The sequence below is a fragment of the Pseudopodoces humilis genome, chromosome 2 (assembly GCF_049639895.1).
Source record: "Pseudopodoces humilis isolate 2021_Gansu_Grassland_sample_001 chromosome 2, ASM4963989v1, whole genome shotgun sequence".
Lineage (NCBI taxonomy): Eukaryota > Metazoa > Chordata > Aves > Passeriformes > Paridae > Pseudopodoces > Pseudopodoces humilis.
Genome location: NC_142201.1, coordinates 95,459,469 through 95,486,530, shown reverse-complemented (window position 1 = coordinate 95,486,530; position 27,062 = coordinate 95,459,469). Strand labels below are relative to the sequence as shown.

Sequence of the window (27,062 nt, the reverse complement as noted above, 5' to 3'; positions counted from 1 at the left end):
CCAAAATATTGAGATTTTTGTCAATGAACCCAAGTGCACTAATTTTTTATTTGGTTTATTTTGTTTGGTTTTTTATATATGTAAGATTTTGTCATTCTAGAGAATATAGCTGCTGATGTAGACCCCAAATGTGGCAATGCTCTCCATTTGCCTAGACAGGAGCTCAGCAATTCTAAGATTTAGGAAATTGCTTCCTCTAAAGCTACAGATCACCTCTCTCCAAGTGGGTAAGGAACATGTGCAAACCCCAGAGATACAGAACACCTAAATGCAGCCACACCTGGAATGGCAAGGGACTGTCCTGCATTGCTGAGGAGAGCTGCCACAGCACATGGAGAGAACTTTTGAGACAATCCCTCGTTCTTTAATGAGTCTTCCAAGGCTACACAGCAATAGCAGTCCGAGCTTCTTCTCCTCAATAATGCAAAAGCTTTTGCTAATTTTCAAACCATGCTCATTTAATGCTCTGTGTGGAAATAAAACCCTTTAGAGGACACTCCCACATTCTTTGTCAATGAATAGATCAACTCCAACAAAACACTGACCCAAATTCTTCTAAAATGTCAAAGGCAAGTGTACAGCAAATGATTCCTGTGTAATTCTGCTTAGAAGTACATGGAATGAAATGCAGAATTGGAAACACCAGTTTCCAGCTCAGCATGTACATCTGGGAAGTTAGGTGTAACTTTTGCTATTATCACATCCGAAAGCAGCTCTCCCAACTAGTTCTTCACAACTTTCTCCATGTGTGAGTTACAGCAACAATGCAATCTCCTTTGTGTTTCAGGTGGATACTAAATTCTAAACAAAAGCACTCTTTAACCCTTTATGTTTTTTCCATTAGATTCCTGTGGAGGTTGACAGCACTTGCACCTAATGTAGATGAAGAATTGTGAAAACATAAGAAAGAAAATAAAACTTCCAACTGGGTTGCTATGAAACCTCTGCATTTTCATGATCTCTTCACCCTGTCCATCACCCTCAGATGGAGAAGCACAGCAGTGTTTTGCTTGTTTGTTTACTATGGGAATTCATATGTTATTTTGAAAGAAACATCTTTTCCTTCAGAAAATTGGTATTTCTCCAGTGTCCTGGAGCCTTACCTCTGCTTATACAGCAGTTACATTGATAGAGGGGGTATTACTGTTCTCTTGTATATGGGCTGGTTTCTGATGTCCTTTGAAATGGGATATATCAAGGGCAATTTACCAAGGTCTAAATCTGAGTTTAATTTTCTAACATACATAGTGGTTTTCTGCTAGCAAAAAAAAAAAAAAAAAAAAATGCTGTTTGGAAAGAGTTTAATGAAAGATGCCACTGATAAAGCTGTAACTATTATTTTAGATGAAAAGCAGAACTTCACAATAAATTCTAAAATTTTAATTATTAAATATAACTTATACTGCTGCATTTTAAAGGAAGGACAGATGATTGCTAAGGAACAAATCTGAATTAAGACATTAAGTATTTATAGCGTTATTTCTCTAACTGTATTCAGAACAATTCAGATTTTAACACAACCAATAATGTCCTACTTGCTTTTTGGCTATTTACTCATCTGCATATGGATCAACATGCAGATCCACATCACCAACTGAGCTGACTCCTGCTGTTTTTTGGTTAAATAAGCTAGGAACATGCATTATTTTTAATTTCTCAAAAGAACTGCAGGGCTAGAAAGCACCCTGAGAGGCCAACATCACTGATCTGCCCATCCCAGACACAATTAAGGGAGCCATTCCTGCTTTTCCAGCCTAGTCTTAAAGCTATTTCTCAAGAGAAATTTCTAAACTTCAGCCCCCCAAAATGTGTAAGGCATCCTAACCTAAAGGTTTCTACCATACTGATATGGCAGATCATTTAATGCAATTATAGAAGCAAAAAAGTTTTATCAAAATAGTAATGGGAACATGATTATTATTGCTGTCATATGAATATGAAAATAAAAATCCATGTACAAAACTGTAAAATAAGTGTCAGGAATGGGATGATTTATAATCCAGGAGTGAAATTCATGAGGAAGATATCTGCCTTTTTTTCTTCATTTAGTATTATAAATGTATATATTAGTATATATAAGTATATATAAAGTAGATTCTTAGAATGCCTTTTTTGAGGAACGCAGCTCTTGTTTTCAAACAAAAAGGGCTTTGATGATCTACAACAAACATATTTGGCTGTTAAGAAGACTTCCAGGATTAAAAACATGCCAACACATACTGCAGTATGTGTCAGGAAATCTGACCCTCTCTGATTAAACCCCTAAAGAACAAACCCGTCCCATGTTTCACTGATGCACCAAGACTGATGTACCAGGCCCTACAGTTCTGTGCTGCACACCACTGAACAGTACAGAGGGGTCAGAGTTGCAACATCCAGTCCTCACTTGAATAGTTATCACTTTACAAAGCCCTTGTCCCTGCTTTGATAAACTTCACCATGTCAGAAAACCTGCAGAGGATTCCTAAGTAAAGATGTTTATGATTTGAACATGACAAGCTTTTGCAGTCAATTTAGGAATTTAATTCCACTGAGAAGCTGTAGTTTGATTTAAATTCCCACTTCTTTCCTCTGTCATGACCTGATATTCATTTCTCTTCTTTCCCATTGTCTCTAAAAAGCTCTTCAAAAATTTTCCATTGTCAACAGCATTCACTGATTCAGCCCTACATTTTTTTTTAAATGCACTTGTGAGCCAGTTGTGACTTTGTGTACATTATTATTTCAAATATTCTTCCTGTATTTTATAAGAACTTCCTGTAATCCACTGCTTATTCTCTATTTTAAATTCACAGGGTGTGGCAGTTCAGCCAGCAGAATAATATGGTGATCTTTAGACCTTCTGACTGGATACATCTTTCAAAAAGAATATTTGATAGTAACAACAAAAATTTCTGAAAGAAAATTAGAGATGTGATGAGAACATAGTAAGGTGGTGGAACATTTATAAGTGTTTTCATATATGCCTAATACACCTGGTAATTGCCTAAATGTTGTCTAGCAATGTACATTAGGTATCTACAAGTAATGAAACAGGAACATTACTTCTGCTCATAAAATATTTTCAGATTATAATTACATAGTTCAACAAGTCCCTCTCTGTAATGTCATGACAAAATAGTTCCTTGTCCTTCTGGCTTACATTCATCTTTCTGCCACACCTGCTTCTGCATGCGCACCCAAGAAGTGAATCATTATGAAGTGCATTTACTGTGCCACTGTTGGGTCCTCCAGAACCACTCTGCTTCTAAACACACATGAGATCATTTGCCATCACTTAAAAGTAGCCCAGTAAACAAAACCAGAACACCTCTCTACCTCAAGTTCTTCAGTGGAACTTTCTCTTTTCACTCCTACATCCTATTGAAATAAATTTTCCAGATTGTTTTCACTATCGCCTTCCACTTTATACCCTTGGGTCTTACGATGTGGATAAAACAGGACTTGGATCTTTACAGCAACTGTTTTAAAGATAAGCCTATCTAAAGGTGATAATTGCCTTTTTTTAGAAGATTTTTTGTAGAAAAAAGGGAAACTGAGATGCAAATAACTTTAAGACACATTTCAGCTATAAAATTTCTCTGTTTGTAGATAATCTTTGGTTCTAAGACTTCGAAACACTTATATCTTTCTTTAGAGTGTTCTGTGATTTCAGAACCCGTAATGCCATCACATTTCTGACACCTAGCAAAACCTGCAAAATGGAAAAAATAAATCTATACAGACACTCACACACATATATGTACATGACAAATGCAAACACAGAGGCACACACATGTACCTTGAAGTTCAACAGTTTCTTACTAAACCTATGAACAGCCTGTATATTCCCAAAATTACAGTATTTAAGGACCCACAGCAAATGTAATAATTTTACATATATGAGGAAATAATAAAACCAAGAATATCATAAATCAGTTCACCTCAAAATGCACAAAACCAGCTGATTTTTCACACATGGAAACTGTGAAAATATTTTTGTTTTAAATAAGTAAATTAATCTCTTTAGTAGCTATTCAGAACACAGCAGTTCTGGACTGAATGAGAAAGACCACAATTTAAAAACACACATTAGTTGGGCAGAGACTTGCCTTCAGCATCAATTATGTGGCCCCAGAATGGCCTGCATGCATTTTCCAGTCATATTTTTCCCCTCAGTTTTTGAGATTTATAAAAAAGAATCCTGAATTAGCTCCATAACATATTAGACTTGTAATTAAATATTGCGTCAAAGCTTGGAACACCTCCTTCATCAAAGTTCTAACAGAACCAAACAGGAGCTTTCCCTCACCAATACTAAATCATAGCTGAAGTCTCAAATGCCAGGAGGTTTTGCGATTCATGTAGGTGCCCACACTTTACAAGGAAAATGAGACTGAAGAAGTAATTTTTGCAGTTTTTGAAAAACAAAGCTTTTGCTTTGCTTCAAAAGTTTAAAAAATTCTAGCATAAGTTAAAAGAATTTTGAGTTATTTTCAAGTCTTTTTACAGTATTCTCTTTCACAGAACAAAAAAGCCAAAGGGTCTGAGAAGTTAAGTTTCCACAAAAGGAAGCCACATTAAAATCATTAGACTTTAATCTGAAAGACCTCAAATTGTACCAGTGCACTACAATGAGCAACTTCTATTCAAGATCATAAAATATTTATATGGAAGCAATACATATTGTGCTTATGAAATGAAATAATGATATTAAACCCTGCTGAACACCAAAAGGGTGAAAACCTACATCTGCTTCCAGAATTCACAGCTCAGTATTTTTTGGGACTCTTATTACTGTATTGAGAAATAAATGTGTATGTTAGGTAAATAATAGAAGCCTTACAGCCATGCTGAGCTCTTGAATCCATAAAACCAGGTGTGTTTAGAGAGAGGCACTAGCACAGGTCCATCTGGAGCTTCATCTCAGAGCCTCAGATAGGCAAAAATCCAGCTGAGACAGTTTTTCTGCCTAATGACTACGGAAATTTAATTGGTGAACCATATTGCCAATAAGCTGTTAAAAAACAACAACAAAAAATCCTACCTTTCAATACTTCAAAATGTTCCTAATAAACTTATAAACATTGTACTTTAGTATACATCTATGTCTTTATTTTTACAACCAATCCTTGGATGCACTGAGGGTTTTTTTTTAATCTAATCTGAAAAGAAAATAAGTTAAATGCATATTTACAATATAAGAAGAGAACAAGTGATCAAGTGAATACTATGTCTGTATGAAATATTTCCAGATTTATACAAAGCAGCATAATATCTTCTTCCAAGGAGACAGACTATTGTGAAAATATAGGTATAAAAGTAATAAATCCAAACAACTATTTGTTGAACAAGCCAAAGATCTTGACTTACTAAATCTATTTAAATTTATTCACTTGCAAGTGTTGAGGTCATGGAGTAGACTCTTTACCTGCTATTCTGTGCTAAATAACAGATTTATTCTAGTGTTTCCTACATCCACTAGTGAAATAATATTCTTCAAATGTGATATCTTCCCCCTACGCTGTTACATATTATTTTCACCATAGCTCTGCTTAGAGATGGAGCAGTTGAATTTTAGTTTAAATATTGCCAGAATACTTCCTTTCCAGTCCCACAAGAGCAGCCTTAACAGTATATTTATATCTCTCTTTCAGACATTTATTTTAAAAACCTAAGAAAATGCTAGCATTTTTCAAATTATGCTAATCATATCATAAAATAAAAGTACATAATTATGTACCTGAGAGATAAGCTAAAAACTGCAAGTCTCTGTTTGAAATTACGTTTTCAAATCCACGGTACACAGATACTTCAATAAAGTGTGAAAACACAAATCAGCTTTAAGTTCCACATATAGAAATGCACAAAATGACATCTAAGCCTCACAGTAAAGACTCATTTCTATTCTATTCTTCCAACCTGCATGAACTAACCAGTGCTTCCCACAGGACATTTGTGCAGATAAAAAGCACAGAATGTCGCCAGTGAAAGCAGATTTGAGAGGAAAACTGGTCTTAAGGAAGCAATTTATAGTCAAGGTCTTGGATCTGAATGAAACAATTTTGAACAGATTATCCTCTACCTTCACACTCTTCTTATTGTCTATTGCATCAGAAAAACTTTGACATCAGCAAGATATCTGAGAAAAAAAGAAAGGAAATTAGGTATCAAATTTGGAGACTATTGCAGTGAGTAGTCTGAAAAGATCATTTTAGCTCAAATTTGGATGTTCTTGACAAATCAACATCTCCTTTTAATCATTAAAATCCACAAAGCTTGTTGTGGTCTGCTTTTCTTTAATTTTGTGGTTTATAAACTCTTTAGTGCATCTTCAGTGTATTCAGCTGAAATGCCAAGAACATAAACCAACTGAAAACATTGATATATTCCCTATTGAGGTCACTGCACTTCTGACTCACATCATTAAACTAAAATAAAAATCGTGTTGCATTTTCCTTATCTTACTTCAGCTACAAAATCCTATAAACAATCTGATTACAAAACAAGAGCCATCAGATAAACACCAGCTGTGCCACATTCACTTACAGATTGGCAAACACATATAGAAGTATCTGTAATGAACACAACTACAGTGTTTAAGATACTGTCTAATTAATCCAATAGTGAGGGAAAAAATGGGACAATTTAGCTCTATTGCAGCTGGTCTACATTGTGTTTCACTTTCAGTGGAGACACTGCAATTTGACAATCACTGAGACTAAAGCAAGTCCAGGGTCATCTTGGACTGAAACACAAAAGTAAAAGCGGTGTCGCCTCCCCTGCACAGGTAGTGCACAAAGGCTGTCCCTAAAACCTGGAACTAAGAGACTAGTTCCTAAGCTTAAATACATTCTCCACACATGCACATTCAATCTACAGATTTCCTCCTCAGACCACTGATCATTATGGGGGTTCCATCAGCTGGTAAATTTACAGAGACTGTCAAATCATCTGATATAGGCCCCTGAAGTCTCATCACATTCTACGGGACTTCAGTCGCCTCTAACCATGGTCTGAACTCCAACACACTGATCTACTGATGAGATGCTCTTAATCCTATTGCCTGACCCCAGAGCCTGGCAATCACATGGGCAGATAAAGATCTAAATGAGTATCATTCTACTTAATTATTCTTTTTATGCTTTTGAAGAGAGCAATATAGATATAAATCTTCAGTAAAATGCTTGATGTCACTAGCAAGAGGATTATACTGCAGCCATCTGTTTGCAGCTTGAAAAGTTACCAGTAAAATAAGACTTCCCTGACAAAAAGCACCAAGAGTTTATGCCATCATGATTACTTCAATTTCCTCACTTTTAGAAACAACAATTAAGCAGTAAGTCTGCAGTGTAGCACTGCCATAGAGTAAAACCTTATCTAATCCTTGGAAGTTAAACAAATTTGCAGTAAATAATGCTACTGCTATCTTGCTCAAAGAAAGCATGTAATACCACAGATTTCATAAACTGTGAAATCAAAGAGATTCTCTTCCTAGATTTATATTTAAAAAGAAAAGCTATTTCTATTGTGAAATAGCAGAGATTCACTTATGGCTATTTCTTTCATCGTGTTTTGAGTCCAAGTTGTAGCCATTTGGGACTTAAAACAAGATCTGAAGTACTTTTTGAGCAAACCTGTAAAACAAGCCCGAGGGGTGCTGCTAAAGATCTAGCTGAAAGAAAACAAACCAGCATGCTCCGGTAAAACCACTCCTCGGTCAAGAATATGCAAGCAGGGCCAGCATTCCTATCTTCTGCAGCTCCTAAGGTTTTCCCCCACAGTACACAAGGCAATTATGGTAACTGTGTCAATTTGGACAGTATCAGTTCATCAGCTTAACTGAGGACTTGATTTCAAATCCCCGTGATGTTCATTGAAGAATAAATATATCGCTGTTATTATTACTTTAAAAATAAACAAAGGTGGTGCAATTACCATGTCCAGCCAGCTTTGTGACTGGAAACAATGCAATTTCCAGTCAACCAACTCCTGTCATTCAATTGCAATGGAGCCAGATAAGAAGTCCTGCTTATCAAAATTTTCCTCCGTCAATGCAATGATTGTGGGAACCGGCTGACTGACACCACAAGCTGGATAACATCATCTCCTTCAAGCAATTGATTGTTTCCCTCCTGAAAGCAACACGAGTGGGTTTGACATACATTGATAGCCTCCACATTGCATAGGGCTTACAACCTTCCTCCTCTAGCATTAACAGTGCAAGTCTGGCCTGGGTGCCCTCGGGTAAAAGCTAAGTTGCAAAAGTCACTCATAGTAGGATGCTAACGCCTTCATGTCTGCATCAGCCACTCCCTGCATACTTCTGCCCCAAAAAACGACCACTGACATTTCCTGGTGAGGTTAAATTTGTCTGACAGGTGATAAAGTAAGAATTTTCTTTCAAAAGTAATGAATACTGTGATATTAACCAATATTTCAGTAAGTTCTAGTTGGCTGACATGGTGGGCACTTACCGAAATCCCCTGTAGTTGTTGAGTCAGCTGTACTCCATCTATCCCGTGCTCCTGCATGTGATCAACTGTTCAACCCCTCTGCCCTGCAGAACTTTTTCAGAAAATACTCTGAGCCTGTGGATGGAGGAAAAGAGACATTCATTATGAAAATTCTTTTTAAAATAGGGCTGGATTTCAGATGGGAAAATTTGACAGGTCTCAGAATACTTTACAAGCCTGTTCATCATCAGAATGAAACCTGAGTAGGGTCTTTATGGTGGCTTTTTTCAATCCTCTGCCTGTTTTTTTTCTTGCAGGCTTTTGATCTGCTTCTCTCCACTTGTATGAAGAAATCCAGAGGACCATGTGGGGCAAACAATCAACCTGGGGAAATTCTTCTGTCATCAGCTTGTTGAGAGAAAACCTTGTCTGCTAAAAAAGAGGGGTGGGAGGAGGAAGAGAGATGGAAGCATTGAGATAGGATCAGTAACTAAACTGCAAGGTTATCAATGTACCGTTGTGTGTTGTGAGAAGTGTCTTTTTTTTTTTTTTTTTTCAGCTCTGGGCTAAACTCATGGTACTAAACAAAACAAAAGCAAAAAGAGTGACATTTCACGCTGTGATGAAAATGTGATATAGTGGTGTCATCGTGAATACAGGTGTCAACAGAATGATAATTACCAACAGGACATCAATGCACACAAAGCCAAGTGCACAAAAAGGCAAAGATCAAGCTGCTACAAACTAAGCCTACTTCATAATATCTACTCCTCTCTTTCTGGGATTTGGAGGGGGTTGTTTAACTCCTGTTTCTGGCATTACACTTTTTCCTTCTTCTGCCCCCTCTCCCCATTTTATATAGTAACCATCTATGCCTGGAAGCTTTTATTACACCTTTGGCCAGGGAAAACAGTAGTTTGTCAGTTTTTGCATCATAGAGACAGCTTTGAGGTGCCTGGATTTGTTGGAATGAGGGGCAGTTTTAAGAAGAGAAAAGCCCTGCCTCTGCCATGTCTTCACTTTGGCCAGCTCCTCTAAAACATCCAAGTGCTGCAGAGCACACTGCATACATTGATGCAGCCCAGGCAGACCCTGCGGAGCAGACATGGCAGAACCAGCACTGACACGCTGCTCTGACTCGCCTCCTCACCATCCTCCAGTGCCAGGGCTGTGACAGACAAAAGCAGATTTTCTTCTTAACACTGAAGCATCACGCAAATCCAAACTAAAATTTCTCTATGTAACATCAGTTTCACAAACAAGTGCATTTAAAGAACAGTCTAACTTTGAGTAGGTTTCCAAAATGAGAAACTCTATTTATGTTGTTTTATTATTTAAGACATGTCCACTACCAAAAGTCATCCCTTGCCTTTTGGTCTTCAAATGAGATTATTGAAAGCATCAAATCATCATAAATCATACCTCAATTTCTATTTCCACTGACAGCAGTCAACGCTTCTGCAACATCTGTGTTTCCTCCCTCTGCAGGAGTATGTACACAATGAAATCCTGACAGGTGTCATCCCAGCCTTTCCCTTGCTGCAGACTGTTTTTCAGCAAATAAAAGAGACAAAGCATAAGACTGCACAGCAGGTCCTTAATACATGAGGCTTACTCAAGGAGCTGGTCACCAGCAGCTATCCACGGGGGAGCTGTGAAGGCTGTGCTCTCCTGGGAGACACAGCTCTCCCCAAAGCTGTAGGAGCAGCTTGGCTGAGGTGAGCACATTTCTACCACGTGTGTGAGCACAAGTGGGTTTTAAAAGCCACAGTGGCTGATCCACAGAAGGTTGATCACTTTCATCCCAGCAGGGCACAGCACAGCATGCACCCCTGTGAAAGCCATGGCTCACAGCACCTCTCACCTTATCCTTCTCAGGGAAACAGCGATTACCTAGGTGTTAACCCCAAGCAGCTTTTGCCACCTGGAAGGGCAGCAGTTTTCCCCTCAACCTATTAAAACCCCACAGGCAGGGTGAAAAACAGCCCAACATGTTTCAGCATTAATTAACTGCTCTTATTTATAAGAAGCTATCAATCACAAATCCCCGTTCTTAGTAAAAACAAGCCCTCCACTGCTATATCACTGTACCTTTAAGTGACCTGAAGGATATACCACACACCGTCAAAAATCCAAGTTTCTTTTTCAAGAGAGCTTTTTCAAGTTCTCTATAGAGAATACTGTCATTTCCCTGTTATATAATGTGTTATTTCTCTATTCTTTACATTTAAAATAAAAAGAAATCCCTAAATTCTTTGACAGGAGAAAAAAAAATAACCTGAATATTTCACCATTAACCCTTGAGAGAATGTGCCCCAAAATATTTGATTCTCTAATCTAAGAGGGTATTCATAAAGATAACTATTTTCACTGTATATAATATAAAGTGGTTTTGAAAGTCTTCAGTGTGACTTCAAACAATTATTATGGCCAGAACAAATATAAGACCACAGTTCTATGAATAGATCACAATAAGCTTTCCAAATGTGCCTCATTATAAGTAAGAGACATCTTGCTCATTTCCAAACTAAAAATGTGTCCCCATTCCACAAATCTTTTTGCCCATCTCACTCATATTTTATGTGCAATTTGAAATCAGACAAGCTGATTCTTCTAAACCATAGTTTTCAAGGCTATTTGGACACAGTTTGATTACTTTTAATTAATTTTTGTCAATTAGCTTATAAAGAACTTTCTCTTTTCATATAGAAAGGTATAACACATAAGCAAAAACATTTCTATCTCCCTCTTCTCCAGAACTTAGAAAGTCCCCACACCTTGCTACTCATATCTAAATACCTGTGAGGAGACAAACTGAAAGAGAATAGAAAAACACAATAAAGAACAAATTTTACATAAAAGGTTATGTCTAAAGATTTTTAACCAGTCCACACACAAGCCAAATTCTAGTGCTATTTTGCTCACAATGTAACTACATATTTTTCCAGATTTGCAATTATCGTAATAAAAATAAGATAGATAATATAATCTTTTGTTATTAGCCAGAAAAAAAAAATAATCCTGGGGTTTATCACTATTATCTTCTTATAGATAGCTCTGGAATTATTTTAAACTTGCTTCTACCAAACACAGACAACATCAGAACTTTGCTGTTAATATGAAATGCTACAAACCTCAGCTAGATTGCTAGCTTGAAGTACAGAGGTTATTTCAAAATGAAATATTCTTCAATGTCATAAGTCATACGAAATTCCCATTCTCAGTTTAAAAGTGAAATGCTTTTCTCTGTGAGGATGGATTCTGGGTTTTTTTGGAAATGAGCTCTGAAAGTGCACAGTGATTTCTGGAGTGTCCATGAAATGAGTTCTGCTGCTTAAATGACCTTCTAATGGAAGAATTCAGCCAAAGCACATCTCCATTGTTTAGGAAAAGACCAAGTTTTATACACAATTAGATATGTAATTTTTCTAGTCATGTGCTTTCTGTAGAATATATGTCAACATCAAATCTTTAAAATATGTCTGGAAAAAAAAAAAAGGATGGTTAAAAGAACAACCTCAGCTGTGAAAACACAAACAAACAAATCTTTCTGACAAAATAACCTGTCAAAGTTTGGCATATTTTTAGGACATATGTTTGCGTATATAGGCTTATATTTGAGTGTTCTCATGGATTCCCTCCCTAGACATCATCATCGCTCACATTCAGCTCTGACAGTGAAATTTTGGAAGCCTCCAAACAGCCCCCCACTCCCTCTCCAGTTGCTTTGTGCTTCTCATAGCTGTAATCATCTGCATTTAAACCCCCCTCACACACACACTTGCTTTTCTGGGCATTTCTCAGTAGTAGGTCCACACTGAGCCCCTTGATATAAGCAATTCACATTACTACCCAAGTTTCTTTTAGAAAAGATCAGATTTAATTCAAACCCCAGCTAAACTGGATTAACAATTTATATAATTCTTACTGTACCTAATCAATGTGTGCTGCAACCACAAGGGAAAAAAAAAACCTAAAAAATCAATACTGCATGAGAGATTCCTCCTTAGTTGTAATCAAATATACTCACACAAACACACGGCTTAAAAAATTGTCACAGCTTTTTACATTACCGGCATCCAGAGAAAATGCACACCAGTTTTAACTGAATAGTATTCAGCCTCAAAACCATCTAGTTCACTTTCTATCTTGCCAATACAACTTTAATTTAAATCTCTCTAATGCAAATTGTTAGCAGAACAGAGAGCACAACTGAGAAAAATGATAATGAAATTATACTTGCGCTCAAACATCTCAGAACCTGAATCCAGTTTAGGCAAAGTTTTACCAAAGGCAAAAGTGTGACCTGAACAGACTGTACATAACCCAGGCATCAGTTTCATTTGGGTACAGACCACAAAACTGGGACAGACAAATCCCTGTCAGTTTTACTAGCACACAACATTATATAACAAAAGACCAACACATTTCAGTATTAGCAGAGGTAAATGTGAATTAGAAATTACTGTGGCTACAAATTGGAAACTGGAATAAAAAATACACACAAGACTCCTATTTCTCTGGATTTATGCAAATCCTCCCTGCTCTGTGGTAACAAATACATATTCTCTATGCTTTAGAATAGCACTAAACCCAGCTCATTTCTTGACTGAGAATTCCTTTTTATTTCACAATTCTGCTCTTTAGGTTTAGATTTTTAAGCCCCTACTGGTAGAATCTAGATCTACACCATAGATGACCTTAGCTCACCTGTGACTGTTTTGAAAATGAGTTTTCATGTTGACAATTTCAGACTTGACAGCTCAGAGTGAAAATAAATCTGGAATTCCACTTCCTCTTGGATTGCACCAAAAAAAAATTATTTTGTTCCAAATCTAAAAAAAACCAAAAAAATCACCATGCTGCCATTTGCTATCTTATCTCCAGTCATAGATAGTTATACTTTTCACACACAAGACACAAGTTTGTTTTTAATGCTACAATTTCCAAATAGGCACACTCTTTGGTAGCATTAGATGAATCCTAAACACTACACACTTGTATCTAACAACTGAGGCAGCCTCCTTTGTGAACACATTTCCACCTTTCTGCCAAACCTACAGTCTTTCTTCCTGTCCTAGATTATACTTAATTTTTCAGTAGTTAAAGCATTTTTTTTTCTTCTGTAGAGGGCCTCTCATCTCTCAGATGAGAAAGAAAGGGTGTTTTTGACCTGAAAGGAACATTCACCTGGTCCTCTTGCTTTACAGCATAGCCTTTTTCCTTGTCTCCCTCTGCCATTAGCTTCTTCAACTAAATGCAGATGTCACCAGCCTTTCTTTAGAAAAGGGAAATAAGTGTCCCATTAAGTACTTAGAGGAGTGGACAGATTCTCCCATTTAGCTGGTTCCCTACACACTTGCTGGTGCTGAACAGCAAATCTTCTATTTCTGAGAAAGGGCTATCACAGAGAGGTCATTTTCCTCTAAGTGGTTTCCTTATTTCATCTGTTCTCAAGTTTAGTGTTAAGTTGCTGAAAGATTACCTCATTCATATGATTGCGAGCCTGTTCCCCTCCAGAGTGTAGGGTGAATGAGGCAATAATTATTTGTTGGAAAAATACAGGTACTTGAGCTTGCATTGCAAAGAAATATGCCTGAAGTTGTCATTATTCCAAGGACGAATCCTGAGACCATTCTTTCTTTTTCAGAGAGCCAGGCCCTGCTCACAATGGTGAAAAATTACATGAGGAGAGTCCCAGCTTCTGCTCCAGCTCAGCAAGAGCCCAAAGTGAGCAAAGGGGGCCAAGGGGCTGCCTGACCAAGCACTGCTGCAGACCATGTGTGCACCCACAGCCTGGGGCTTCCCCAAGAAGGACATCACCAAGTAAGGTAGGATGAGAGTTTAATGTACTTTAACACAGCAGTGAAGTTCCCCAAGCCAAATGGTTCCCCCCACCTCCTTTGGCATAAGTGGGGTTTTCAGCTTTAGAGCCTGGTTTACATTACACTAGAAGCTTCTTTTGGGAGTCTCTTATTTTTGGAGGAAGGGGGGATTTAAGCTACTTATTTTCAAGGAAAAAAAAAGCAAGTTCAACATTAGTGGAATAACCGCTGACTTTCCCATGTTTAGTCAATTCATGGACAGGTTTCTAGGACTATTTTCACTAAGATTTTTCCCAGCCAAATGCAGTAACTGTTGTAGTTAATAGGACAATTTTCTATAATTTAATGCAAGATTAAAACTTCAAAACAGTAAGACCATTAAATGTCAGGAAACTCTAATAATGGAGTAAAAGAGAGTGACAGAGATCAGAAAGATTTTGCCACAGAAGAGTCTTGACCCATTTCTCCTAGGTTATACCTGCTCTCAGAACACAAAAGCAGCAAACTGCCCCCAGGAAGAAAAAAGCTCAGTACACAACCCCTATGAACTGCATTTAAGATGCATGTTCATTATTTTGCAGAAGGAATGTTCAGCAGGATCAATATGCCATCAAGATAAAAGAAGAGTATAAATTGTCCTGAGAGTTGGCCAGAATTTTCTTTATTGTCAGCCAGGGAATTAAAAACAGGGCAGGAGGCATATTAAAACTGCTTTTATAAGCCTAATCAGTAGGCTGGAAAATGAGTTTCACAAAGAGATAATGAGCTCCCAAATCATAATTTGCCAAGGGTGCATCTATTTTCACTCGTCTTCAGATCATTTACAAGCACCCAGCACAAGAACACCTTTCTGCCCCAGGCTCCCACCAAGCAGGGCGTGTGCCAGAACAGCTCTCCCTGTGCAAGGAGGAGTTACCAGCTTAGTGGTTGCATCAGCTAAAAAGAACATGACTTTGGGTCTACTCAAGATGGATATTTCATGGTCATTGTCAAAGCTGAGAATGAAAGCATTTTTGTGCCCTGTTGAATAAATATTTGCTTCCCCTCTTGGGCATCTTCACAGATACGGCAAAGAGCTAATCATAATAAGTTGATGATAAAATCAGTCGTGCTGCCATCACTGTGGTTTTACCAAGACTGTGTTCTTGCCCCACTCTATTACGTCAAAGGATGAAACTTACAGCTGGGTTATTGGCAACAGGTTTTGTCCCCACCAACTCATACTGAACTGGTTATACGAAGACTCTAATGTCAATTAGAGGAAATGAGGGAATAACCCAGTCCAGCATCTGGATCAGTGCCTGAAGCACTGTTCTGAGAAATAAAGTTGAAATAAAGCTCTCAGACTAGAGAGGCATTAAACCTAAGTCTTCTACGCCTTAGTCAAGCAGCCAGATCCCTCAGTTAACAGAAAGGAGCTACTGCAGAGGCAGCTTTCTATCATGGCCACCAAACTTCTTTACAAATAACATCACAAGAGGGTTAACAGCAGTTATCTTTTCATTCAAGTTTACATTTGATTTCTTCTTTTAATACAACACACAAAATCCATATACATTTCTACATTCTTGCTACCATGAGCCAGGCTTTTTTTCCTCTCCCATCCATACATCACCATTCCACAAATGCCCTGTGAGAGAAGGACTCACTGGAGAAAGGCTGGAATCAGAGGGAACAGTCTTGTCATCTGACTCTGATGCATTATACTCTTTTAATTCCTCTATAATTTGTGTTTAGAGGTAAGACTTATATGTACAAAATTCAATGTTAACTCCTCCCACTTTCACCCTCTAGTGCTTTCATTTTATTTGATTGCACCCTGCTCTCGTCAGCAGTTTAGACTGACTGGGTATTAATTGTCCATTACATCACCTCTTTACTGTGTAGCAGGCACAATTTTCTCTTGTAAAGAGTTATCTTCATCCCAAAACCTGGTTGGATTCCAAGGGAGCTATTTGTTTGTCAGGGAAAAATTCAATAAAAAAAATGTTGTTTATCTTCAGGAGCTATTTATCTTCTGCTAGAGAGTAGAGTAATTTTAAAATGGTATGGTTTGGGGAAAGTGAATAGGTTGCTGAGTTGTTTTTTTCTATTTAAATTTGGTGTTGAAGTGCAAAGTTTAGTAGTACTTCAAAGTGTTTTTTGCTCTAGCAAAAGCACAGAATTATAAGGGGGAGGAATGCTCCAATTTTTGGACATATTCTTTTTTTCCATTCTGTCGCATCTCTGAACAAGTTAGATATTCCCTAAGTTGTTCATTTCAGTGGAGAATGACTATGTCACTTGCCTTAGTAGTCAGTCAAATAAGATCAGACATTTCTGTGGTGGGGGTGGGAGGGAGGGAACCCGTTACCCTCTCTCTTTGATTGTTTGAACATGTATTTTTAACAGCACGGTTTATCTCCCAAGGCAAGAAACAACGTACCCCACGTTCTTCATTGAGAGAACTCAAAGCTGATGCTTCCTTCCTTTGTTCACTAGCTGAACATGCCCACCACCAGACCTTAGCAGTCCATCTAAATTGGTAAAACTAATCCCCACTTTGAGCTGCCCTGCTCTGATATACTCTGAACTTCTTTGCTGTGCAGGTGACCGACCACTGGAACAGGCTGCCCAGAGAGGATGTGGAGTCTCCCTTACTGGAGATATTCCTGACCTGTCTGGACACAAGCCTGTGCCGTGTGCTCTGGGATGACCCTGCTCGAGCAGGAAGGTTGGACCAGATGATCCATTCCGACCTGCCCAGTCTGGGATTTTGTCCCCTCTTTGATGTTATATTACAAGGATCTGCAAGGCAACTTCTCAGAACTGAAAATTAAAACATACTGGTGGTTCAGGATTACACACCTTAGTTTTCATCTTCATCCATGCAAAACCAGTGCAAAGAGCTACAAAATTTAAGCTCTAAACATAGAGAAAACATAGAAGAAATGATTGCTTGCAGATCTTCATTAGTCTGTACATTATGGAAAGATACTGTAGGCTAAATATCAGAATTGCCCATTAAATACCATAGCAACAGATCAAACAATATGTTAGTGCACTAAACAAAAATAGTGCAAAAAAAATCTAAAAAACAAGAAACATTGCAATTAAATAGATGTTAAAATAATCCATAAAATCAAAAAGCGAGGAAAATATATCTTCTTAAGAATTACAGCTCCACTTGATCTATTTCTTTCCTTACTATTAAGTCCACTCCATTATTTATTCATTCAAGTTCTTTAATCAAGATAACCACTCAGAAGCCATTTGATTTAAAAGTACTGTTACTGCTAAATGCAGCAGTAACAGATCACAGCAATTTGCTGCCCACAGTTATGTGTGGCAGCACAAAAAGCTTGCGGTACTGAGGACACACTGCAGCCAAGAAAGACATTCGGGGGTGTAAAAGGAGATTTTTGTCTTTCTTTGATAAAGAAATACTGTTGTGAGAGACAGCCCTCCCCCTTTTGCTCAGCCCCAGAACCCACACTCAGCACACCAAACGTGGTTTGAAAGTTTATGCTGCAAGATGAGACAGCGTTTAACTTCAGAGTGTTTCAAGAGTACAGCTCTACCCATGGGAGCCAGGCTTAACAGCAAGGGACCCCAAGCATTTTTAAAAATCTATCCATGAATCAGGTAAATATCCTGCAGCACACCTACATGGACAAAACACACTCTGTTGTGCCTACACAACTTGCACAAGTGGTGTTGGGCTTTTGAATGCCGAGCAGCAGTGGCTGAAACGATGCAGGGATAGCCACAGACCTTCACATTTGTTATGAGCTACACAAGGATAATTCTTACTAAAACACGGCTTTCTAGGTAAAGCAATGTTCAACAGATGTTTTATTTCTTTTTCTATGTATTCTCACACTGTGACTGGAGAGTCTCCTGTACCTTATTGTTTGTAAAGGTACTTATTATTTTCTCTACACATTTTTGAGCAGTGAGAAAAAAATCAGACTAAAGGGACCAAAACGACCGTGCTGATCATTGAAACTATCTCAAGTAAAACATTAAATAAATCATTAAAATAGCATCAGAGTTTGGGCTGGGTTTTTTTTTTTTAGCTTGATACATCAGAAAGATTTTTTTTCAAAAACTGAATTCCATAGGACATTTGGAACTTCATTTCCATTTCAAATCAGGGTGCTGGAGAAATAAAAAGATCATTTTTCTAAAATAAGTGAAGCTCTCCTGTGAAATAGAGAAATCCATTTTTCAGCCAGCTGGCTCCATCAGATCTCTTTCTGAAATCATGCCACTAAGAGATACAAAAACTTTTAAGTAACATAAAAAGGAATACATTGAACGTTTCAGCTAAATTGGAGCACAGACGGTTTTAAAATTAGAACAGAGAAAAGAACATATGAATAACAATGGGTCACAAAACAGAGAAGAAGCAAGAACTTTAGCAATACTATTCCTGAATAAAATACAAATCACAGCTTCAAGAGAATCCTTGTAGCAATGAAGAGCTGCAGACCTATGGCTAACTTAAAAGAAATACTGCAGAAAACTAGAAAGCTCATACCAGGTTGTAGAGCTGCCGAAAATGAAGATGACATTTTAATAATCTATCCAACACATACACACAAACTCTATTTATGTAATAAATCTTTTTATACATAAAAAAATTATTTTTTTCTCAACAGGACCTGTGTACAACCTCAGAGACAATCACGTAAGAGACAGAGTCACGTTCTTGATATCAAAATAGATGTAAGCTCATGGCAACATTATCAATAGCAAAAAATGGAATCCACGTAAAGCAGATGTAAACTCTTACTAAAATTATCTATGAGTGTAACCACTAATGATTATAACAATCCTTGAACAGATGCATCAGGATATGATCTTGTATCTGTTTCAAAGCAGTATATCCACAGACTACAACTATACTTGTGGCTTATAGCTTAAGCTAGCACATGGGAAGGGAGATCATAAACAAAGCCTACCATTTTTACATTTCTCCTGTACAGTCCACATCATTTTCAGCTTTATTTCCAAACAAAAGTAACTACCATTGCTTTTTATTATTCTATGCAAGAATCTGTTCTCTTAAGATGAAAGCATGCTACTTGCAAGACAAATACATTTGGGAAAACAATTGTGCTTTGGAGAGTTTGCTGTCTAGTTTAATGCCAAACACTGTAAGTGGGAATAAAAATAATATATGGAAAGAACATACAACATAATGCACTAGTTTAAAAAAAACCCACTCTGAAATTCATTTTTCTTAAACAAATAACATTTTCAATTCTCTTTCGGCTTTGTATTCCTATTTTCTTTCAGCTAAAGCTCTACTTAAAGAACTTTAACTAGATAAAGCACTCTCTATAAAATCCATTGATTATTATATACTGTTTCTACTGTAATAATCCTACATTTGTGCCAGAGAGTGCATAAACACCAAGATGATAGCATCTGTCCCAAAAGCTTAGTAATTATATTTGCAGTACAGGAGAACATGTGATTCCAGACAGGACAGCCATGAGACCCCACGCAGCAGCAGGAGGAGCTGTGGTCCTTGGGCCCTTCTCTTGGAGCAGCAGGGAAAACAAGCCAGATAAATCCCAGCCCCAGCCATAAACCCAGTCCCTGATCCCAGCTTTTCTACATGACTCCTGTCACGTTGAAGCATCTTTTCTGGGAATGGAAGAGAAATGGTTTAGACCATGAGCAGTCCAGCCAAGATGAGTTCAGGCCTTAACATAACAGAGCCTTAATAGGGAGGGGGGACATGTATATTTAGAAATATTTGCTAGGATTTCTTACCTGGCATGAGAGGAAGCAAAATAATGAAGATAATCTTTGAAGCAGGGCACATCACTGATTACAGGGAGAAGGCAACATTGTCAGTACTGCATGGGGAAGGAGCTATAACATCTAAAGCCACAAGGGATCTTGCAAAGAGCAAAGACTCAGTGAAGAAGAAGGCAGCAACAAGTGAACAAAGAAAGAGGCAACACTGACACAGCCAGCTAAAGCTGTACTTTCACATCCTAGAGGAGTACAAGCAGAGCATGAATACACTCAGCAAGCCAACAGACAATAAGGCAGAGCCCCCTTCTCTGGAACAAGAGCGTGCCAATGACAAGAGCCTCCTCAATCTCTTGCACAATGAAATAAAACTGAGATTTCACAGAAGGGAGCTGCAGTACTTAGACACTGCCTAGAGATAATCACGTTAACACAGATCAATACACTGGGTGTACATATCAATGTTTGAAAGTAATTACTTCCAGAATTCACTCATTTCTACTTATACTCACATTATTTTCTATGTACACAGTAAATGGTAGCATTTTATTACTTTATTTCAAAAATCTACATTAATAGTACCAGACAAGGGCTGTCAGCTTGTAAATAACAAAAATGCTCATATTGGGCTAAAAGAAGGTCTGTAATGCCATTATTAGAAAAATACTATGAACTATGAGCAAGAGAAGAACAAAAATTACTACCAGCATAAATACTTGGGCCAGATTTATAATCCATAACTTTGCAAGGACAGATAACCTTGTAGGCAGGTTCTTTTACAGTAGAGATACTTGTTCTAAGGATATAAAATGTCATGCAATTAATGATGTGGACAGAGTTAGATTTTAATAAGTTTCATCTGAGTTCATTTATTGACTTAAGCTAGCATGGTAAATTTATGATGAAGGATGGGAGCTAAAAGAGCTATAGGAGTAACAATTAGGTCACACAATTTTCCCATACCCTTAAGAAAAAGGTTATCAGCCAACATAACATTTCAGGCCACTTAAGTTTTCTATCTAAATATTTATATTAAGAAAAATATGGGCAGAGTCTTAGCTGAGACTTCAGTCTATTTTTATGTATATGTATTCTTAATATCCTAGTAAATAGTTGACGAAGTAGATTTAGTGGCTCTACTAAATTAGGGTGTCTTATATTTACATGATTATTTCATTACCTGTACCTTTAAGTTATTTATCTGGGAGAAAGATTACCTCTGCTTAGATCCAGACTAAGGCCTTTTAAACACTAAGTAGGAGCACAGTAAGGTGGAAGTGCCTATATGTCTTGTGTAGATCAGGACACAAGGATAAGTGTCCTGATCTACACAAAAAAATAAGGGAAAAAATATATATAACCTACAAGCAGCACTGGTACAGAGAAGCTGGCAACACAATCCGGTGCTCTGAAAAGAGGGCAGCAGGAAGATAATGTGGTATAGGCAGTTAAACAAGATTATGACTACTTTCCTCAAAATTCACCCTTCCCAAGGCTTTCCATATTTAGTGCATTAGCTTTGGTCACTACCACAAGGATCTCCTTTCTTCCACACAAGAACAAAGAGCAAGAGAATCCACAAACTCTAAAGAACATCCCGATGGGAATCGAGTTGTTTGCAGAACTCACGTGGTTTGTATGCTTCCCTGATACACAAAAGCTTTACCACTGACTTCCATCAATTTAGTTCCCCATTTTGCTGCAACACATTAATGTAGCCATTCTTCCCTTCTCTATTCTCTATAGGAGATGCATACAGGAGACTTCATTGAAGGGTGAGATGTTGTGTTAATGTGGGTAACATGGATAAAATTTGTACAATTCCTCCCTAATTTTAAAATTGTCATAGAAAAAGGAAAGTTTCCATCAGCTGAAACATTTTTCAAGTTTATCATTTCTTCACACTTTCATACAGTTAAACAATTCCAAACCATTCCTAGCCTTGCTCCAGCACCTCTGAAGCAGTTCTGCAGGATGATGACCCCAAGAGAAACCACTGTTTCCACTGCCTCTACAGCCAAGCTTTTACTTGGTGGCTGTCACCTTCTCCCTTCCCATCACAAAGGAAAGCATTGCATATGATTCATGTTTTTTTACAGGTAGAAGTGTTGCAAATACCTTTCTGGCTAGCCTGGCTGGTACCCACAATCACTATATTTCATTAACATCTCACTAAAAATCTTTCATGCCACCAATCACAATTCAGCACACAATATCTTCAGGCACCCGAATCACCAGTGTCAGGCAGCAGCAAAGGGGCAGCTGCTCGCCAGGGCAAAGCCTCAGCACCAGGTCCCAGGGTCTGGGGACAAGAGGCAGAGCTGGGTAATGGGATTCATCAGTGGCCCTGATCAATCAGACAAAAAAAGAACCAGATTGAAGGCCCCTCTGGGAGCCACAGGCAGGACAACACACAGAGCCCTCTCCCAGTCTCTGCTGTGAGCCAGGCAGTGATGCCACTGTGCTCACCCAGCCAAACAGAGGTGGGGCTGGGCTGTCACAGCTGGGACATTTCCACCTCTCAGCCACAGATCTGGACCTTCCTTTTCAGTAACATCCAAGGAAATGATGCAGGCTTCCTGCTGCCTTTCACTGCAGCTGCTACCCCTGCAGCAGGCCTCACGTGGCCATGGTGCACAACTGGCTCCTCATGCAGGGGAGATGCAGGAGCTATCATCCCACAGACTGAGCATAGCACAGCTGCTGGCCTGCTCCCAAATTTAAGATGCTTATTTCCATCATCAAGCAAATACATAAAGATTCACCTCTGAGACTGTGAATAATGTTTGGTTTTATCAATCATCCAAAAGTCCATTTTATGAATTAGCTACTCTTAATTTATTTTTATTTCCTAAACCAGATTACTGAATAATCAGAAATATTCTTACTTACCTTATATATACCAGAAGGATATAAACACATCAATGTCATGGACTCCTTGCTATGCTGACTAATTATCCTAGTTACCAGCCTCCAGATGAATACTCTACTCCATCATCCATTAATTTTCAGCTGCAAAGTACCTATGCCAGGGCCCTGGAAATGCATTCACAGGAACCAGTTAAACAGGGACACTGTGCCATGTCTGAGTCAAGTGTTCTTGCTGGGAAGTCTCCTTGCTGGAGCTGTTACTAAACTCCTTCAGGAAATACAAACACCAATGAAGCAAAGCCACAATAGAGGGAAAACATCACCAACAAAAATATCACGTATGAAAACTGTTATTGTTCCAAACCCTGCAAAGTACAAAAGTGTAGTACCATCAGGGCAGTGGGAGGCAGAAGAACAACCAGCATCATATTCTACATATGTCAAAACCAAAGTTCTGACTTCTCTGCATCATGCTCCACAGCATGAATTCAGTTACTGGTACCTCCACCACAATCAGAAACATTTGTATGTAGGCTGCAATTCAGTCTCAGAACAGCATGAATCTGACTTCTAACTTCAAATCTGTATTGAAGACCAGAGGAACCCCTGTAATGTTCTAGTCTGAGCTTTTGCACAACAGAATACCTCCCCTGTTCTTTCCATTTCAGGTTCTAACTCCGGCTTGAACAGTTGTTTGGTTTATTTTATTTTGTTTTGTAATCTTAATGCTGGCAGAAAAATATTAAATGGTAATCAGAGTTTTGGATCAATGGCCAGAAAGTGGGATTGATCTATGCATTCCCTTTAGCATTCAGGAATTTATTCACCTTATATAAATGGCACAAGTACAGAAGCAAATGTCCTTACTTTCATACAACCTTTCACAATCAGCTTTGAGAACAGTCTCCTTAAATTGCTATCCCAAACAGTACAATATTCATCAAATACTCCAGTGACCAATATCAAATTTGTAATTAGATCAACACTAACAAACACACAATGCTTACTCATGCATTATTATTGGGGTAAGGCACACAACACTTAGTCATACCTCATTACTGGTTAATTGTATCTCTGGTTTAAGTTCCAAATCAGCAGAGAAGCTCAGTGTGGCCAAAGATACAAATGGTAGAACACAGCACATTTGATCAGAGGAAATCTCTCTGTTTTGAAGGGATTGAACGTGACACTGGACCCCAAAGAAACAAAATTAATCAAATTTGTTGGCATCAATTAAGATGGAGACAGGAACATGCTGTGTAAAGGAGAGAACTTTTTTTTTTTATTTCAGGCAAAAGTTAGTCTAATAAAGTTCAGACTTTAGTAATAAGTACAACTTCTGTATGGAACAGCTTTTCTTTGTGAATGGGAGAGGCTAAACCAGGAATGTCTCCCTACAGTTTTTGCTTCTGCCCCTAGAATCTGAGAATTCTGACTAATTCAGAAGCATTATAGGAGAATTTAATGTATAGTCTTATTTAAATTTACTCTGCAAACCACAGCATCACATTTTCAACAGCTGACAAAGTAGTCATAAAACTGATTGGTCTTTACAGCAAAAGGATATTTTCTGCTCGATCTAGCAGCACTTATTCCAAGTCTTTTACAGGCACCAGCTATTAAGTGCTTCAGATCTATGGAAGAGATAAGAGATCAGACACACACAAAAAAGGAAATAATTACAAAAGGAAAGCAAAATTCATGTTCTTAGAGATAAAAAAGACAAGATGAAAAAACCTAATTAAAAAAATTGTACTTCATTATGAAATAACAAGGTATTTGAGGCTCAGATAACTTAAATATATTATGAACAAATATCCTGAATTTTGATACACTTTATCTAGAAGTAGAATTAGGAAAAATAACTAGAAAAATCTTACTGCATTTGTTCTTGTTTGAATTCCATTAACTTCTATGAACAACTGTGCTCTCAAGCAGGCAGAGTACATGAAAAGGATAAGCATCCAAAATGCAAAGAAAAGCCCTGCCAAGCCTCAAAATTAATTCTGTAAACCCAAAAGCATTTGCCAAAACATGTCTAATTTACAATGCTATACTATTTTTCCATTTGTAGAGCTGGACTTGAAATACTTCCATATGATACAAATACAGCAATTTGCACTAGTAGCCTCACGAGAAGGCAGATACTTAATTTAATTTACTTAAATCAGGATCTTCCAAACACCATTGGAGTTGTCCACACAATACCACACATGTGATGAACAGTAACAACTCCAGACAGAATTCTGACAACTGCTTTAACTAGAAAGGTACTTTAAAGGTTACTTTAAATTTAAATTTCTTGGATAAAAATCACCATATTTTCAAGCAGTTTTTTTGAAGGCCAAGTTCTTCAGATTCCTTTCACAATACAATCTATTGAAAAAAACTAAACTCTAGTCAGTAAAGAGCATTTATTTCTTTACATACAAATATATGGTTGAAAATAGCCAATTACATAAATTGATTAGCTGTATATAAATATACAATGTAAATACATATCAAGTACAAGCTTATATGGATAAATTTTTGCTTGTTTCTTATGCATGGCAGCCACTGCTCACACACCCTTGTCATTTCATAAGGGTATTTGTTTTCTGTTATTTCAAAGAATAAGAAGGCACAGAATTTCCAGAGAGCCATGAGCCCACCAGTACCAGCTGACACAAGACTTTAAATACCAGGGAAAATCCATTCAAGTAATGAAATAAGCACAGACACATACCCCCAAGTATTAAACTTCTGCTGAGTAGCAGACGAGTGTGGTTCAGTAGCCTGATTTTCCTTTAAACTCCACATCACTGGGCTGGAGATTCACTCCTTATCTCTTACTCTCCACACTTATTTCACAGCCTTAACACTCTTTTAATGTAGTTGTTTGTTGGTGCCTTGAATACAACCATGTGTGCACTCAGCTGCACTGAGTAGAAGATTCATACCCCAGGTGAGAGACAACTTGAAATTCCATTCCCACTTCATAATTACAGCACACATAAATAGAACAAAGCATGAAGCAACTCCCCACCCACACAAGACATGGCAATCCTATATCATCAAAATGTATTCAAGGAAACAGAGCACTAAATGGACTGAAGTACATTTCCATTTCTCAATATGTTTACAATGTATTCTCAGCGGGAGAGACCATCATGCTCTTCTAGCAGCCCTATTATTTTGATTGCTATTATTATTGTCATTATTACAGTATGTTTTTCCCAGCCTGGACAAGCAGCACAAGCACTGATTGATGAGACAGCCCTGCCCAAGCAAAGAAATGATAGCTGTGCCACATGCCAGCAAGAAATGACACGGCCTTTTTGTACCCTGAAGTGTCTATAGCCGTAACTATTTGCTGCAAGGACTGATGGCTATACTACTATAGTATTGGCACCTCTACAGGTCTTTTCCCCTGTTTTTCCTCAGGAGTAAAACAAAAATCCACAATGCTGTTCAGCTACAAGATAGGCAGAGAAAGGTGTTTATGTCACACCTCACATAAGTGCCCAGTGCTTCATTATTTATATGCTGTGTTTCCCCTCCAACAGTCTTAGCAAAGGACAGCTTCCTTCCCCTCCTTTTTCCTGCTCCTAAACACAGAAGACAAAGACAACATTTGCAAGGTTGTTCCCAAGGCTTTTCAAGATCCTTACAAAGAGATGACATTCCACAAGGAGAGGAGGAAGGAAATATTACCTCCTCTGTAAGCAGGTTTTCACAGCTCTCCCACTCTCCCTGCTGGTCTCATGCAATTCAGTGCAAGTTGAGTGCAAGCCAAAGCAGATGATTGCTTCCATGGGGAGATTCTAATCCCAGAGAACCAGAACTGGGAAGGTAGCTACTGAGTTCAGACAGGCACTCAGAACCTGAATTATGAGGGCTGAGACCCACAGCCAGCACGTCTATTTTTCCCATCAGCTAATGGGAATTGGGCCAGATGCATACCTTCAACCCACAGAGGGACCAGGCAAAAGCCCTGTCAAGAAGTTGGCAAGATGGGCCCCTCTGCAAGCACTCACATGGAAAACAAAAAGCAGCTAAGTGTGAAACAACTATCTCAAATGCAGCAGGGACCCTGCAAGGCAAACCCCCAATCATGTTTTCTCTGCACTGCTGACTTTCAAGCCATATCCATGCTTCACACTTGGCTTGGACACGATGGTCAAGTTTTGGCCAGAAGCAC

The 27,062-nt window shown here is 38.1% G+C and overlaps 1 protein-coding gene across 14 annotated transcripts in view; it reads right to left on the bottom strand.

The window, feature by feature from the left end:
* Positions 1–27,062, bottom strand: part of ZPLD1 (zona pellucida like domain containing 1) — a 98,047-nt gene that overhangs the window by 22,261 nt on the left and 48,724 nt on the right. For 4 of the 14 annotated variants that reach the window (XM_088051386.1, XM_088051391.1, XM_088051389.1 and 1 more), the window contains 3 exons: positions 9,858–9,981; positions 8,695–8,864; positions 8,457–8,570 (listed from right to left, as the gene is read on the bottom strand). The gene's annotated coding sequence lies outside the window, so the exon portion shown is untranslated. Of the gene's footprint in view, positions 1–8,456; positions 8,571–8,668; positions 8,868–9,857; positions 9,982–11,569; positions 11,655–27,062 lie in introns of those variants that run through there. The other 10 variants (XM_088051396.1, XM_088051397.1, XM_005523962.3 and 7 more) reach the window with 6 other exon arrangements.